The sequence below is a fragment of the Delphinapterus leucas genome, chromosome 7 (genome assembly GCF_059928025.1).
Source record: "Delphinapterus leucas isolate spDelLeu-1000000601 "Yukka" chromosome 7, BTC_Dleu_Yukka2, whole genome shotgun sequence".
Taxonomy (NCBI): Eukaryota; Metazoa; Chordata; class Mammalia; order Artiodactyla; family Monodontidae; genus Delphinapterus; species Delphinapterus leucas.
Genome location: NC_143135.1, coordinates 79,815,850 through 79,831,389, shown reverse-complemented (window position 1 = coordinate 79,831,389; position 15,540 = coordinate 79,815,850).

The following is a 15,540-nucleotide window of genomic DNA, read 5'->3' as shown; positions in this document are numbered from 1 at the left end:
GGCTTCAAGTATAAGGAACTGTCAAACTTTTCCAAAGTAACTCCACCATTTTACATTACATAGCAATGTATGAGGACTCTGATTTCTCCACATCCTCAATAACACTTGACATAGTTCTTCTTTAGTTTCAAATCTTATGTTTTTAAAATATTTAAATATGTTTCATGTAGATTCTACCATAGGAAGAGAGATGGATACAACTTTTCTCTACTAATATTTTTTGAGAATTAGTCAGTATTGAATTGATTAGTTCATTACCATTACAAAAACAACAGTAACTTTTTCCTTTTAAGCCACAGGGAACTACCTCTTCTGAGACTTTGCCCCATCCAAAAGACATTGCATGGCCTAAAACTGGCTTATCTAGAGATACTATGCTTAGCCCCCTTGCCATAATTTGGAACAATTTTGTTGTCACCCCAGCAAGGGTGTTCCCTACAGGACTGACTAAGGCCTCAGTTGCACTGAGGCATTGAAAGCTAGCTTTTCCCTCAGCCCAATTCTGTTCTTATTTCCTAAGAGTTGTATCTCCTGAAAGCACTCTCTAATCATCTTTCTACCCAAAATTTTCCATCTTGAAGTTTGTCTGCAGGAACTCAATCTAAAACAGCTTCTCTGGATCTTAGTCCCATGATTTAATAAAGTGAGAACAACAAAAATTTCCTTGCAAGATTACTATAAGTGGATATTTGTCATTCCTCTGAATTCCTTTCCAGGTTTAAGAAATTGGTAGGAAATAAAAACTGTCTCCTGGGTAGGAGAATAGTTATTTTTCTAAAATGCTAGGTAGTTATTTTTCTAAACATTCTTGCAGCAAGGGTAGAGCCAACTGATGTCAGCTCTTCAACGTGTTTCCATTTTCTCAAGAACTGGTGATGTAGTAGTAGTACAGTGGTTGAAATTTCATGGAGCAAAAATGGCAGCAACATTAATGGTTCAAGCATCTGTTATAAAGTTTACTTTCTAGCATAGAAGGTGACAGTGGTGCACAAAACTCTAGTTTTTGGTAGCAGCTGTGATTTTTCTCATTAGACCAGTTTATGTGATGTAGGTATTGCTCTAGGAAGGTCAGTCTTGAGCTTGGTTTTCCATTCTTCCAAACATATCTGTGGTATATCTGAAGAGGTAGAGCTCTTCTTAATGGCATCCTTTTTTGCTGAGTTAATCAGTTAGCATCTGTTGTTTGCAACTAAATACCTGATTGAAGATTCAATGGTGTAATGTGTGTAAAACATGTGATATAATATGTAAAGAAGCACATAATAGGTGTTAGTACACAGAAGGTATTATAATTTTATGGCCTTTCTGATGGCTGTGTGTGGTTTTCAAATCATGGCTTTGGTATTTTGAGGATTAATTGAGTTAATAAATGAAAAGCATCTAGAACAGTGGCTTGCACATAATAATCATTCAGTACATGTTTACCATTAACACAATTGCCCTTTAGTCATACTATCATCCATATATACTAAATTGTTAATTCAGGCTGGGTGTGGGAGCTTGGGGCTTGGACTGAATCAAGATGGATTTGTTTTGACAAGGTGTCAGAAAGGGCATCTGAATCCAGCTCTCCTTAGGAAGACCTGATTCCCAAATGTGTGTTGTTCTCTGATTAACTGGCATTCTGGGCCAAGTCCTGCCATCTATCCCATGTATTTGAAGCTAAAACCTTTATAAAAAAAGAAAATTGATCTCTCTGTTTACTTTTAAGCCACAGTTGTAATGTCATCAGGTGCGATGGAAGAGAAGCAGATGTTATCAAAGTGCATTCACCTCACCATTTGTCAGAAAAATTTATGTGCTTGCTGTGCTCTCAGTGTTTCCAGGAAGAGCTGAAAAAATTTTTTAACATTCTTTATTTACCACAAGAAAATTTATTTAAAATTTTTTGCAGAAAAGTTTGTAAATCAAAGATTTGGAAGTTGTCTCTGAGGACTGATTTCCTAGATTTCACTAAGCAAAACATTTCTGTTTTCTATAAAATAATACATATTTATTTTCTCTTCGTTGAGACTTGAATTTACACAGACAAAGTTTCTCTCAAGGTCAAGGCAACACTCTCCAACATGGGTCTTGATCAGAAGACATGATTCATTAGTCTTCATTTTCAATTATGTGAACAGGAAAAAATCCTGAATTAAAATGGAAAAAGAGAGCCTCTCCAAATTTAATCTGTTTGTCTCTAGCACTCAAACAGAGGATATGCAGAAAGAAGTGATCTTGAGTGTGTTTACTCTGTTTAGTAGTAGAGACTTTAGTAATCAAATGTGTTTTCAGAAATATTAATATACTAAAGTACAAAGTAACTAAATATCTCAATTACACTTCTAAGATGTTGCATATGCTTTGAAAAAGGTCTGATTATTTTCTCCAAGCAAATTAATTTTTGAAATTACAAAGTAATGGGACATTCTGCTCTGCATCCTCTTTTTGTGAAGTGACCTGGGGTCATGGCCTGGGCTTCTCCAGTGAATGGTGGTAAGGCCGTTTATCTAGTGTCCATTGTTAAGAAATCCGTGATAGTCACTCATCTAAGGCACATTCAACATCACTATCAATACTAAAGCTGAAATTTGCTCTCCATTTGCCCTACTCCCAAGTATATCTCTATGAATTAAAAACATAAATAAGGAATATAGAGTGCAATTTTTGTTTTCTCCACAAATCCCAACACCAAGATCACTGAGGACATCATTGAACCACTGAATTAATCAGCCTTACATCTATCTCCTTGTCATGTGAGAATAGTAAGATCTGCACTTAAAGCTGAAAGCAAGTGAATTGCTACACATAGCATTTCTCTCTAATTCTCTTCATGCCCTCCTCACTTTCTTGGTTTTAAAATACTCAGCATAGAACTCCACCCTTCCTACTTTTTCATCCATTCAAATATTTATTGAGCATCTTCTCTGTTTCAGGCATAATGCCTCCTGTGGGAAGCCACTTCATCAATAATTTTCTCTTTCATCTATATTTTCAGACTTTCCTTCTTAATTGTTTCCTTACCTTCAAGCCTTAAAATTTTATCTTTCATTGGGAGTTCCCTGGTGGCCCAGTGGTTAGGATTCCAGGCTTTCATTGCCATGGCTGGGTTCAATCTCTGATTGGGGAACTGAGATCCTACAAGCCATGCGGTGCAGCCAAAAAAAAAAAAAAAAAAAAATTATACTATAGCTAATAATCAAATCTCCCTTTTTCATTAAAGTAGGCTTATTCTAAGAGTTGCATATGCTCACAAGATATACATTCCTACTTTTCAATCTTTCATTAATGTATTACATCTGAAAAGATCCCAATACTCTACAACACTTGCTCTTCCAAAAATCACTAATGGCTTTCAGGTTGCAAAAAAAAGGTAATGTTTCACCTTTCTCCCCCCACCACCCACCCGGGCAGCATTTGGCTGCATTGACCATTCTCTTTGCAAAGCCTGCCTCTCCGTCATTATTATTACGCCAAGCAGCCACTCTCTGATGGCCCTGCTCCCACCCCTGTGAAATACCCCTCAGTCATCCTCATGGTATACTCCTCCTCTTCTCCTACTGTAAATGTTGGTGTTACCTCATATTCATTGTCCACAGTTTCTCACTCTGCAGGCTCCCCCATTTTCATTTCCATTTGCATGGGAATTAAAAAACCCACCAAATCTCCCTTGCCAGATTAAAAAGGATAATAGTTTTGAAAGTGTTTCCAATTAAGAAAAGTGATTTATAGAGTATCATGTAAGAAACACAGAATCTTCAACCATATGCACATTTTTGAGGGACATGTCTGAGGAGACTCAGATGCTAAACTGATCAATTGCTTCTGTGAAACAGACCCCTTAAGTAAGGGTGTGGGGAAAATAAAAGTGGTCATCAAGCTTATTTTGAATGTTTTAGTATCTAAGGATTGTATCATCAGAGGACATTCCTGTCAATTTGGGAGACTAACGTGATGTGCAAACATTTAATAATTCTAAATAGATTAAATATAGCACTGAGCTCAAAACCAAGAAAGGGAAATTCTCAGGTTTCATAGATGAAGAAGAAACCCAAAGCCAGAGAAGTGAGTGGCATCAAAGCAGAGATCCTCACAGAGGATTTAGGCATAAACAGCTATAATGCCCACAAAAATAGGGGCATAGGGCCCTTGCTTATGGACCATGGAACTAAACTATCTTTGTGAATCCAGCAGCCCTGTAGGACTGATCCAAATGTGAAATGAATTCTAGAAGACTTCTGTTTGCCACCCAAGAAAGTGGCTTGGACCTTTGCTATCAAATCAGGGCCCTAATAGAAAAAAAAAAAAAATTACTCCTGAGATATTGTAAAATATTATCTCTTGAAAAATAAGCTTGCAAATTTAAGCCATATGTTTAATTTTCATAGACTCAATACACATGGATAGAAGGTCAGAATTAATCTTTCTCTTATGGTACAAAACTAAAGCATGGCCCAAACTAGGTGTAGTCTGTAGGCCCTAGGCAGCAGTAAGCTGAAAACATTCTGGGAGCATAGTCCTACAGCTTCACAACTCCAGAGAAGGTAATCAGCCTGAACAGGAGATTACAGATTTAAATAAAAAGTTATAATGCACAAAAATAAACTACCATGACAAGAGAATTTGTACCCCAAGACCTGAAGACAGTAAAATTACGTGAAAGACACTTTAAAATAAGTATGATGAAAATGTTCAAAGAGACAAAGGAATAAGTAAAAATCATATGAAAGGAAAGGACAGTATGGAAAAAAGGAACAGACAGTTTGAAAAATAACAGAATATAAATTTTATAAATGAAAAATAAAAATAAAAACAACCTTCAAGTGGTGATTACCATAATACAATTCAAGAGAAGTAATGAATTAGAAGGAAAATAAAAGCCTAACATAAGACTGTGATAACAAAATGAAAGAGAAGTTAAAAGACCGAGAAAATGTAATGAAAAAGTTAAAATGTATGTGCATGTACACACACACACACATACACACACACAAAAATTTGGAGTTCCTAAATAAGAAATAGAGAAAATAAAAGAGAGGCGATATCCAAAGGGATACTAGCTAAGAAATTTCCAGCACTGTTAGAAAACATGAGTCCTTACATTGATTGTGTGGTTTATATACACATCACATAGCAGTGTCTCCTAGCTATATCTGCCATCACTATACCTCTGTCTCAACTTATTTGATTTTGGCTAACTGCTTTCTGAGAGAGGGTGAGGTAACTCAGTGTTTGAATTTAGAAGTAATATTAAAATTTCCTTTAGGGACCAGTACTTGTCTATTTTAGATCCAACACCCAGTATAAGACTATCTTGTCCTATTCCCACTGAACCTCTCTTTGATACTTAACACAAATGATCACTCTCTAATTTGGTTTTCTTTCTCTCCTTTGCTGTCTCCTCTTGCATCAGCATCCCTGGCTTCCCTCCTTGATCTGCTTCATTTCTCACTTCATACACTCTAGAAGGCTGATCTCATCTATTACCATGGTGTCAACGGTTCGCAAATTGGTGTCACCAGCCCAACTCGTTTCCCTGGGTACCAGCCCCACCAGCATGTCAAAGTCAACAAACCTAAAATAAACTTATGATCACCTTTCTTCCTTCGCTTTTCTCTGTGTTAAGCCCCTGTTTGGGGAGGACACCAGACCCTTTCTTGGTTCATGAGGTGGATTCCAAGGAGCTCAGGCTGGAACAAGGAACCCACCTAAGCAGAGTGGGATGGGAAAACCCTCAGAAACACAGTCAAGACACAGCCCTCTCGAGAGGACTGAGAGACAGAGCTGTCCACCAGGTCTGAAGGCCGAGTCCAGAGGGCCAGAAGGAGCACCTGAACAAGGGTACATTCAAGAGGATCATGCCCAGACAGAGGTAGGGAGGTTAATTCTGGAGTTGCTTGGGTGAAAGTGAAATGGGCCAAAATGGGTACCTTGAACAGCCCTTGGACTTTCTTTTGTTGGCCAGAAAGGGTGTGATCATGAGGAAGATGTTTGGCTGCTAAAACAGTACAGGCTGAGAGGACAGCCTCAGCCTCCTAGATTAGAAACTAGGAATTATCACTGACTTCCTCCCCTTCAGTCCAAGTGCCTTATCTATCTATTTAAGTTCTATTATCTCCCTACTTCAGGCCCTTCTTTCTCATTTGGCTATTATCAGAGTTGGCTATCTAGAGCTACTGCATCTAATCATGCATCTTCTCATCCATCCACCACACCAGTTCCATAATATTATTTTCAAATCACTATAGGATTGCATCATTTCCATGGCTGAATCCTTCAGTGACCCCACCTGTGACCCATATTACCTTGGTGGCACAGTAATGAGACTTTAGAAAATATTTTTGGAAGAAAATGTGGTTGAGAAAGTGGAAAGAAAGATTATATCCAAATTCTAAATTCCTTAGCATGGCATATAAGACCCTGTCTCATCTCAAATCTCATTTCCTATCTATCTTCTTCCTCCACACAAAATTATTGTTTTCCCCTAAATTTATGATGCTGACACAAAATAAATGGTAGTTGAATGAAGATTCAAGTAAATAGCTGCCTGGGCCCCAAAGCCCTGTGCTCCAGCTATGGAAAATTTTTTGTGTATAAAAGAGGTACCATCAAGAGTCTTTGCATGGGCTGACTTGCTTCACCCCTCAGAATTGTGGGTCTTGCTTTGTGGTGCTGGGGGTGTAAGCCTCACAACTAGCACATATTCTGTGTGTTGACTGTGGTAGGAAGTAGAGAAATATTTTTTTAGATGGAAAATAATCATACTTAGAAGAGATGTGGTTCCTAACTTCTGACTGAGGTTTTGTGTAAAGATGTTGGTTGGAGGCTGTGATATTTTCCATCTAAGAGTTGGAAACAAACAAACAAAAGCTGGTTTTCCTCTCCTTTCCTTTTCTTCCTCCCCTTCTTCCCTCTCTCCCTCCCTTCCTTTTTCTAAGTTTTATTTTGGAGTTGGCAGGCTAGAGAAAGCACCTTACCATGATTTCTGAACTCCCAGATATTTCCAGAGATCGTTGCACAGATAAAAACGTCCCTGGACACCCACTGCTTTATCCTCCTTTTGCATGTTGCTCCTTGGTCATTAGTATTCCACACAGATTTTCTCTTGCAGCTCCTTATTCTTGGCCATAGTCAACCACTCCCCTGTGCCTGCCCACACTGATACATAGAATGCAGAGAGGTGAGCGATTTAATTATGTCCTATTTTGAAATCTGATTTGGGGAGTGACTTTGATGTTATTCCATAACACAATTATAAGACAAACTTTGGAAACTAACAGACTTGGGATAACTCCATTTACCTTCATCACCAGAAAGGCTAGGTGAGCTCAGCGAGGATCTATGTGGCTGGTGTGGCTTTCCCTGGGCAGAAACAGACTGCAGGGCCAGCAAGTCCTCAGAGGAGGAAAGAGCCTTTTATGCCTCCATCCTAAGTTACCGTGAGTTGGAGAGAGATTACAGCTTGATAACTAACCTGTTTCTTTCTAAGCCATGACCTTCTTTTGGGGAAAACAATCACAACATTCACCTTCTTTCCATGAGCCTGATGGACATGCTCCCACATCCCAGATCACACAGAGGAGAAGACTGCACCTCTCCTTTCACCCTCACACCTCAATCACCTGCTAAGGAAAGTGTTCAGACTTTTCACCAATGACTTGGAGAAAGAGGACAGGTCAGCTGACCCTGATGACGTGGACCAGTGGCAGCAAATGTCCCATTATCCCTGGGGCCCAATTCTACATTCCTAATGTGGGCCTTATTTCTAACAACCACCTGCCCACCACCAGCCCTCTCCAAATTAGTCTCTGTTTTCTGCTTCCCCTGACATCTTCCTCCAAGTTTCTCCTGCAGCAAAACATAGAGATTAAGAATGCTTCACCTAATGTACATTGCCATGAATTTTGCAATCAGAGCCTTCCTCTTACATTTGGGAAATAAGGAGGCAAAGAGCAGAAGAGAATGTTTTATGCAAATGTTCTGGGTAAATTGAAGACTCTGCAAATTTTTAGTTTCAGTAAATATGCAGAATATAAGATTCACATTAAAGGGATATTGAAGAACAGGAGGTTTAATGCTTCCCAATACAGCCTTATTTGCAGGAGACTTGTGTTTGGAGGAAGAAGTGTTATTTATAGCTTCTCAGAGAGAGATTCACTGGAACCCTAGGACTCACAGCACAGTTGATAATGCTGATGTAAACTGATGAACAGAGTCAAGTTCCATGGAGAGCAGAGGTAGGAAAAATGCTAATGAATTTGCTTTTCACCTAAGTGAAAACCCATATCTTCATTTACAGTAATGCCTCTGCCTTCAGACCCCAGAGATAGAGCCAGACTCTATGCTGATGAGGACTGGTACAATTTCCCCTCTACTAGTTTAGCAAGCACCCTGGTTGCTGCAGCTTCCAGCTCCTGGATGTCTGTTTTGACACTGCAGTTCCCGGTTTACAGTTACAAGCCGTTCTTTTTAGCTGGAGGTGAATAGTGTTCCAAATGCAATCTTGTTCTTTTCACAAAAACACAATGTTAAAAGCTTCTCTTGCCTCCTCTGAGAAAGGAAGGAAGAAGCTTCTATAGCCAAGGACATGTAGGGGAACATGCAGATGAGAGGATGCTTCAGGAAAATTCCAAAAGAGGGAAGAGAGCCCACCAGGCTCTTTTTCTAAAGAAGTTCTAGCTCCAAGCAGTACACATGCAGCCAGCAGTGAGCAGCCTCTGAAATAACTTCCCCACTCCCTCTTTCCCAGCACCGTCACTTCCTCAGCCACCAGATTCCTCTGCAGCCCAGATGGGTTTTGTTTTTTAACCTCTATTATGACTGTCCCATTGCCTCTCCATGTTTTCTAATTTACCTAATGTATCCTTGCTGTCCATTTGACACTGAAACTAATTATTTTATTCATTCTTGCACTCAATTTCTTTTTCAGTAGGTAATAGTCATTCAGAAAGCTGGACTCTTATATTTCCAAAGGCAGGACTATTGTTATGTTTTGCTTTCCTGCTCCCTGGCCAGGGTCAGGCTGACATAGATACAGTGGTATGCTGGTAAATTCACTCTCTGGAGAGGGGGAAAGGAAAAGCCCTGATTTGTAGGGTGTGCCATAGCTGGATTGAAGCATACAGTGTGCTGTTGCTGAATGTGAGATTCAGGAGAAATGTACACAATCAGCTCTCATAAGCTAGTATAAACTGACTAGTGCACACCGTGTCTCACATGTACCACACTTACAGTGGCGTTCTGAGATTAAATTCTATTGTAAGAATGTAAACGATTCAATTCCTAGGTGTCTACCCAAACTTGATCAAAAAATTTTTTCTCCTTTCTTTATCCCCAGCCCTTTTCTGAGGAGAGGGCAGGGATGGAAATGGAAGGGAGAGAGGTTAACCATAAGCATGGAAGTAACATTAAGTATTTTATTTTGCTTTTTTGTTGATGTTGTTTTTAGGAACGCACTCTCTTGGTGGTAGAGCTGAGTCTTTAGAATGATGGAGTAGCCTTCCCTCAACAACTCCCCCACCCCACTCCCACTATTTCAAGTTCCCATTTTAAGCTCCAATCAGGGATATTAAAGATAGCCATGAATTTGTCAACATTCTTCCAACTGAGAAGTGAGATCTGTGACTCCTCTTCTCTATAGCTTCTTAAGCACAGAATATGGTAAAAGTGAGGCTTTGCCAGATTCTGAGCCTGAGCCTTAAGAGAGTAACAGCTCCCATTTCCCAGCTTTGGGAAATACTTGCTCTTAAACCCACCTCCCATGTTGTGAAGAAGCCCAAGCCACCTCGTGGATAGATTTGTGTGAGACAAAACAAGGCCCCTGACTACTGACAGCCCCTATTGTCTGAACTCCCATTCAGTAACCAGCACCTACCTGCCAGCCATGTGAGTCCTCTCGGAAGCAAATTCTCCAGCCCCACTTGAACTGCTTCAGCCGATGCCACATAAAGCAGAGATGAGCTATCCCCAACCCATTGACCAATTTGCCCATATATGACCAAGTGAATGATCATTGTTGTTTTAGGACACAAAATATTGAGATAGTGTGTTACAAAGTAATGAAAATTCAGAATGTCTCTCTTTCTCTACCTGACAACAGTTAGTGCACAAAGTGTTATCTGTGCAGATGCACCTCTTCCCCTTCACATTGTCTTCCAGTTCTACGTCATATGGATCTTAGTGAGACATCTCAAGTGTCACTTCCTCCTTCTCCCCAGCCCTTCCCCCCACGCTATCCCTATCTGGGATGTATCCCTGTCTCTCCTCTCTGCTCCATAACACTGTGTGAATCACTTACCATGTTGTTCAGATCTGTAACCCTTATCTGAAATTTTAAGGGCCAAGTGTTTTGGAACTTCCAATTTTTCACACTTTAGAAAGATAATGTGGTACATATACTGGACATTATATAAAATTTGCGGTGGTATCTGCAGCAGCACCTTGCAATCAAATAGAGTAATATTTTAGCAATGAATTATATAAATATTCACATTAAGTGGGATAAATTAAAAAAAATAGAAAAACAATCTACCAGTTTTCAGAGGCTTTTTGGCTTTAAGAAGTATAGAAAATACATTGTGGACCAGTATTCTGGATTGATCATCCGTGTTTTCCACTGGGCATTGAAATCTTTGAGGACATGACACAATGCTCATCATGTATCCCCTCTGTCTGGCATGTTACAAATTTCCCAAAAAAGCATGCTGATTCACCACACACACACACACACACACACACACACACACACACATTGGGTTTATTGACAAAGCCTATAATTCTGGAACCATCTTTGTTTCTGGAAAGATTTCTTAACCAGAAAACACCTTGAACCTCCTTGTCATAAAATAGTGAATGATAACATGGGGATCTAAACCACTAGAAAATGCAATACATGATATATCTACAGGATATAGTAATACTGTTTCACATTCCATAAGCTACTTAAACTTCCTCTAGTTTAGACAATGATGTCAAATCATTGACATGTTCCATTTAACTTTGTACCTCTATAAACAAAATTATCATTTGCAATGCATTGGATATTTCTCTCAAAATATGTAGATGACAAAAGAAATTATTTCATTACCATTTCTAGTTCTTCTCCTCAGTTTAATACGTATTATCTTAGTAGTTAACTGAAGATAATGCATTTTTACCACTTCAGAATAAATCATTGCAAAGCTCAAGTCCTGGAATTTGCAAGATCATCAAATGCTATTAGACTTATTTACTCATCAAAGAGAATTCCATTTCCATAAGACAGATATTTGAATTGTTTAGTGATGACCAAAACAGTGTCAAACTTTCAATTAAATCCTGCTTTTTGAATTATCTGAAGTACAAACAAGAGGTGAAAGAATAAGAATAAATATATCCTGAATGTTTCCAAATTATAGTCATGTCTGAGTAAATTTGAAGAATGAAATAGGAGGGGAGACAGTGCTTGCTACCATAATTAAAACATATTCCATTTGAGCTTCTTCCAACAATAGGGCAAATCACAGAGCTAGGTTTCTTTTTGCAATCTTTATGGAAATTGTCAAAAAGAATCACTCATAGTCCATGCCTGGCTTGCAAAATCATGTTAATTAATCAACATCCTTGGCACATTGTCAGTTTCAGATACTAATAAATTAAACTTGGGTGTATGATAGAGCTTTGTATTTCATTACAATCATATAAAGCTCAAATGGATTTTTATGATTTAGGAATAGCTTTTTAATTTATACCAAACATCTGTTGTAGGCAGTATTATTTTTCTATATCAGATGAATATTCAGGTTTTTAGTTTAGTTCAATAAAAAAACAAATCAGGGGTTCGCAGGGTGGCAGGGATGGCTTGCGGCCTTTCTGGGGCTTTTGGCACGGGTGATCCCGGCACTGCTAGGGCACCGTGCCTGGGGCTGAGAAGCTCCCAGTTGCCTCTTTCAGGTGGCAGTCGGAGCCAGCGCCTGTGACCATCTGGGCTGACCTACCTTGTCAAGCACTTTTCTCTCCTTTGACAGGAAAACTAAGAAGGAAAGAATGGCTGTGGATTTCCTGCCTGCTCAGGTGACACTGTGTGGATGAAAGGCTCTTGGTGCTGCAGCCAGGAGTCAGTGCTATGCCTCTGAGGTGAGAGAGACAACTTCAGGACACTGGTCCACAAGAGACCTCCCAGCTCCACATAATATCAAATGGCAAAAATCTCCCATAGATCTCCATCTCAACACCAACACCCAGCTTCACTCAATGACCAACAAGCTACAGTGCTGAACACCCTATGCCAAACAACTAGCAAGACAGGAACACAACACCACCCATGAGCAGAGAGGCTACCTAAAATCATAATAAGTCCACAGACACCCCAAAACACACCACCAGACGTGGACCTGCCCACCAGAAAGACAAGATCCAGCCTCATCCACCAGAACACAGGCACTAGTCCCCTCCAAAAGGAAGCCTACACAACCCACTGAAACAACCTTAGCCACTGGGGACAGACACCAAAAACAATGGGAACTACGAACCTGCAGCCTGCAAAAAGGAGACCCCAAACACAGTAAGTTAAGCAAACTGAGAAGAGAGAAAGACACAAAGCAGATGAAGGAGCAAGATAAAAACCCACAAGACCTAACAAATGAAGAGGAAATACGCAGTCTACATGAAAAAGAATTCAGAATAATGATAGTAAAAATGATCCAAAATCTTGGAAATACAATAGAGAAAATGCAAGAAACATTTAACAAGGCTAGGAGAACTAAAGATGAAACAAGCAATGATAAACAACACAACAAATGAAATTAAAAATACTCTAGAAAGGATCAATAGCAGAATGACTGAGGCAGAAGAATGGATAAATGACCTGGAAGATAAAATAGTGGAAATAACTACTGTAGATCAGAAAAAAGAAAAAAGAATGAAAAGAACTGAGGACAGTTTCAGAGACCTCTGGGACAATATTAAATGCACCAACATTCGAATTATAGGGGTTCCAGAAGAAGAAGAGAAATAGAAAGCGACTGAAAACATTTGAAGAGATTATAGTTGAAAATTTCCCTAATATGGGAAAGGAAAGAGTTAATCAATTCCAGGAAGCACAGAGAGTGCCATACAGGATAAATCCAAGGAGAAACACGCCAAGACACATATTAATCAAACTGTCAAAAATTAAATACAAAGAAAACATATTAAAATCAACAAGGGAAAAACAACAAATAACACACAAGGGAATCTCCATAAGGTTAACAGCTGATTTTTCAGCAGAAATTCTGCAAGCCAGAAGGGACTGGAAGGACATATTTAAAGTGCTGAAGGAGAAAAACCTACAACCAAGATTACTCTATCCAGCAAGGACCTCATTCAGATTTGATGGGGAAATTAAAAACCTTCCAGAGAAGCAAAAGCTGAGAGAGTTCAGCACCACCAAACCAGCTTTACAACAAATGCTAAAGCATCTTCTCTAGGCAAGAAACACAAAAGAAGGAAAAGACCTATAATAACAAACCCAAAGCAATTAAGAAAATGAGAATAGGAACAAACATATCAATAATTACCTTAAATGTAAATGGATTAAATGCTCCCACCAAAAGACACAGACTGGCTGAATGGATACAAAAACAATACCCATATATATGCTGTCTACAGGAAACCCACTTCAGACCTAGGGGTACATAGAGACTGTAAGTGAAGGGATGGAAAAAGATATTCCATGCAAATGCAAACAAAAAGAAAGCTGGAGTAGCAATTCTCATATCAGACAAAATGGACTTTAAAATAAAGACTATTAGAAGAGACAAAGAAGGACACTATATAATGATCAAGGGATCGATCCAAGAAGAAGATATAACAATTGTAAATATTTATGCACCCAACATAGGAGCACCTCAATACATAAGGCAAACATGAACAGCAATAAAAGGGGAAATCGACAGTAACACAATCATAGCAGGGGACTTTAACACCCCACTTTCAGCAATGGATAGATCATCCAAAATGAAAACAAATAAGGAAACACAAGCTTTAAATGATACGTTAAACAAGATGGACTTAATTGATATTTATAGGACATTCCATCCCAAAACAACAGAATACACATTTTTCTCAAGTGCTCATGGAACATTCTCAAGGATAGATAATCTCTTGGGTCACAAATCAAGCCTTGGTAAATTTAAGAAAATTGAAATTATATCAAGTATCTTTTCTGACCACAACACTATGAGACTAGATATCAATTACAGGAAAAGATCTGTAAAAAATACAAACTCATGGAGGCGAAACAATACACTACTTAATAACGAAGTGATCACTGAAGAAATCAAAGAGGAAATAAAAAAATACCTAGAAACAAATGACAGTGGAGACACGATGACCCAAAAACCTATGGGATGCAGCAAAAGCAGTTCTAAGAGGGAAGTTTATAGCAATACAATCCTACCTTAAGAAACAGGAATCATCATGAATAAACTACCTAACCTTGCACCTAAAGATATTAGAGAAAGAAGAACAAAAAACCCCAAAGTTAGCAGAAGGAAAGAAATCATAAAATTCAGATCAGAAATAAGTGAAAAAGAAATGAAGGAAACGACAGCAAAGATCAATAAAACTAAAAGCTGGTTCTTTGAGAAGATAAACAAAATTGATAAACCATTAGCCAGACTCATCAAGCAAAAAAGGGAGAAGACTCAAATCAATAGAATTAGAAATGAAAAAGGAGAAGTAACAACTGACACTGCAGAAATACAAAAAATCATGAGAGATTACTACAAGCAACTCTATGCCAATAAAATGGACAACCTGGAAGAAATGGACAAATTCTTAGAAATGCACAACCTGCCAAGACTGAACCAGGAAGAAAGAGAAAATATGAACAGACCAATCAGAAGCACTGAAATTGAAACTGTAATTAAAAATCTTCCAACAAACAAAAGTCCAGGACCAGATGGCTTCACAGGCGAATTCTATCAAACATTTAGAGAAGAGCTAACACCTATCCTTCTCAAACTTTTCCAAAATATAGCAGAGGGAGGCACACTTCCAAACTCATTCTACGAGGTCACCATCACCTTGATACCAAAACCAGACAAGGATGTCACAAAGAAAGAAAACTACAGGCCAATATCACTGATGAACATAGATGCAAAAATCCTCAACAAAATACTAGCAAACAGAATCCAACAGCACATTAAAAGTATCATACACCATGAAAGCTTTTGACAAAATGCAACACCCATTTATGATAAAAACCCTGCAGAAAGTAGGCATAGAGGGAACTTTTCTCAACATAATAAAGGCCATATATGACAAACCGACAGCCAACATCGTCCTCAATGGTGAAAAAATGAAAGCATTTCCATTAAGATGAGGAACAAGATAAGGTTGCCCATTCTCACCACTCTTATTCAACATAGTTTTGGAAGTTTTAGCCACAGCAATCAGAGAACAAAAGGAAATTAAAGGAATCCAAATCAGAACAGAAGAAGTAAAGCTGTCACTGTTTGCAGAGGACATGATACTATACATAGAGAATCCTAAAGATGCTACCAGAAAACTACTACAGCTAATCAATGAATTTGCTAA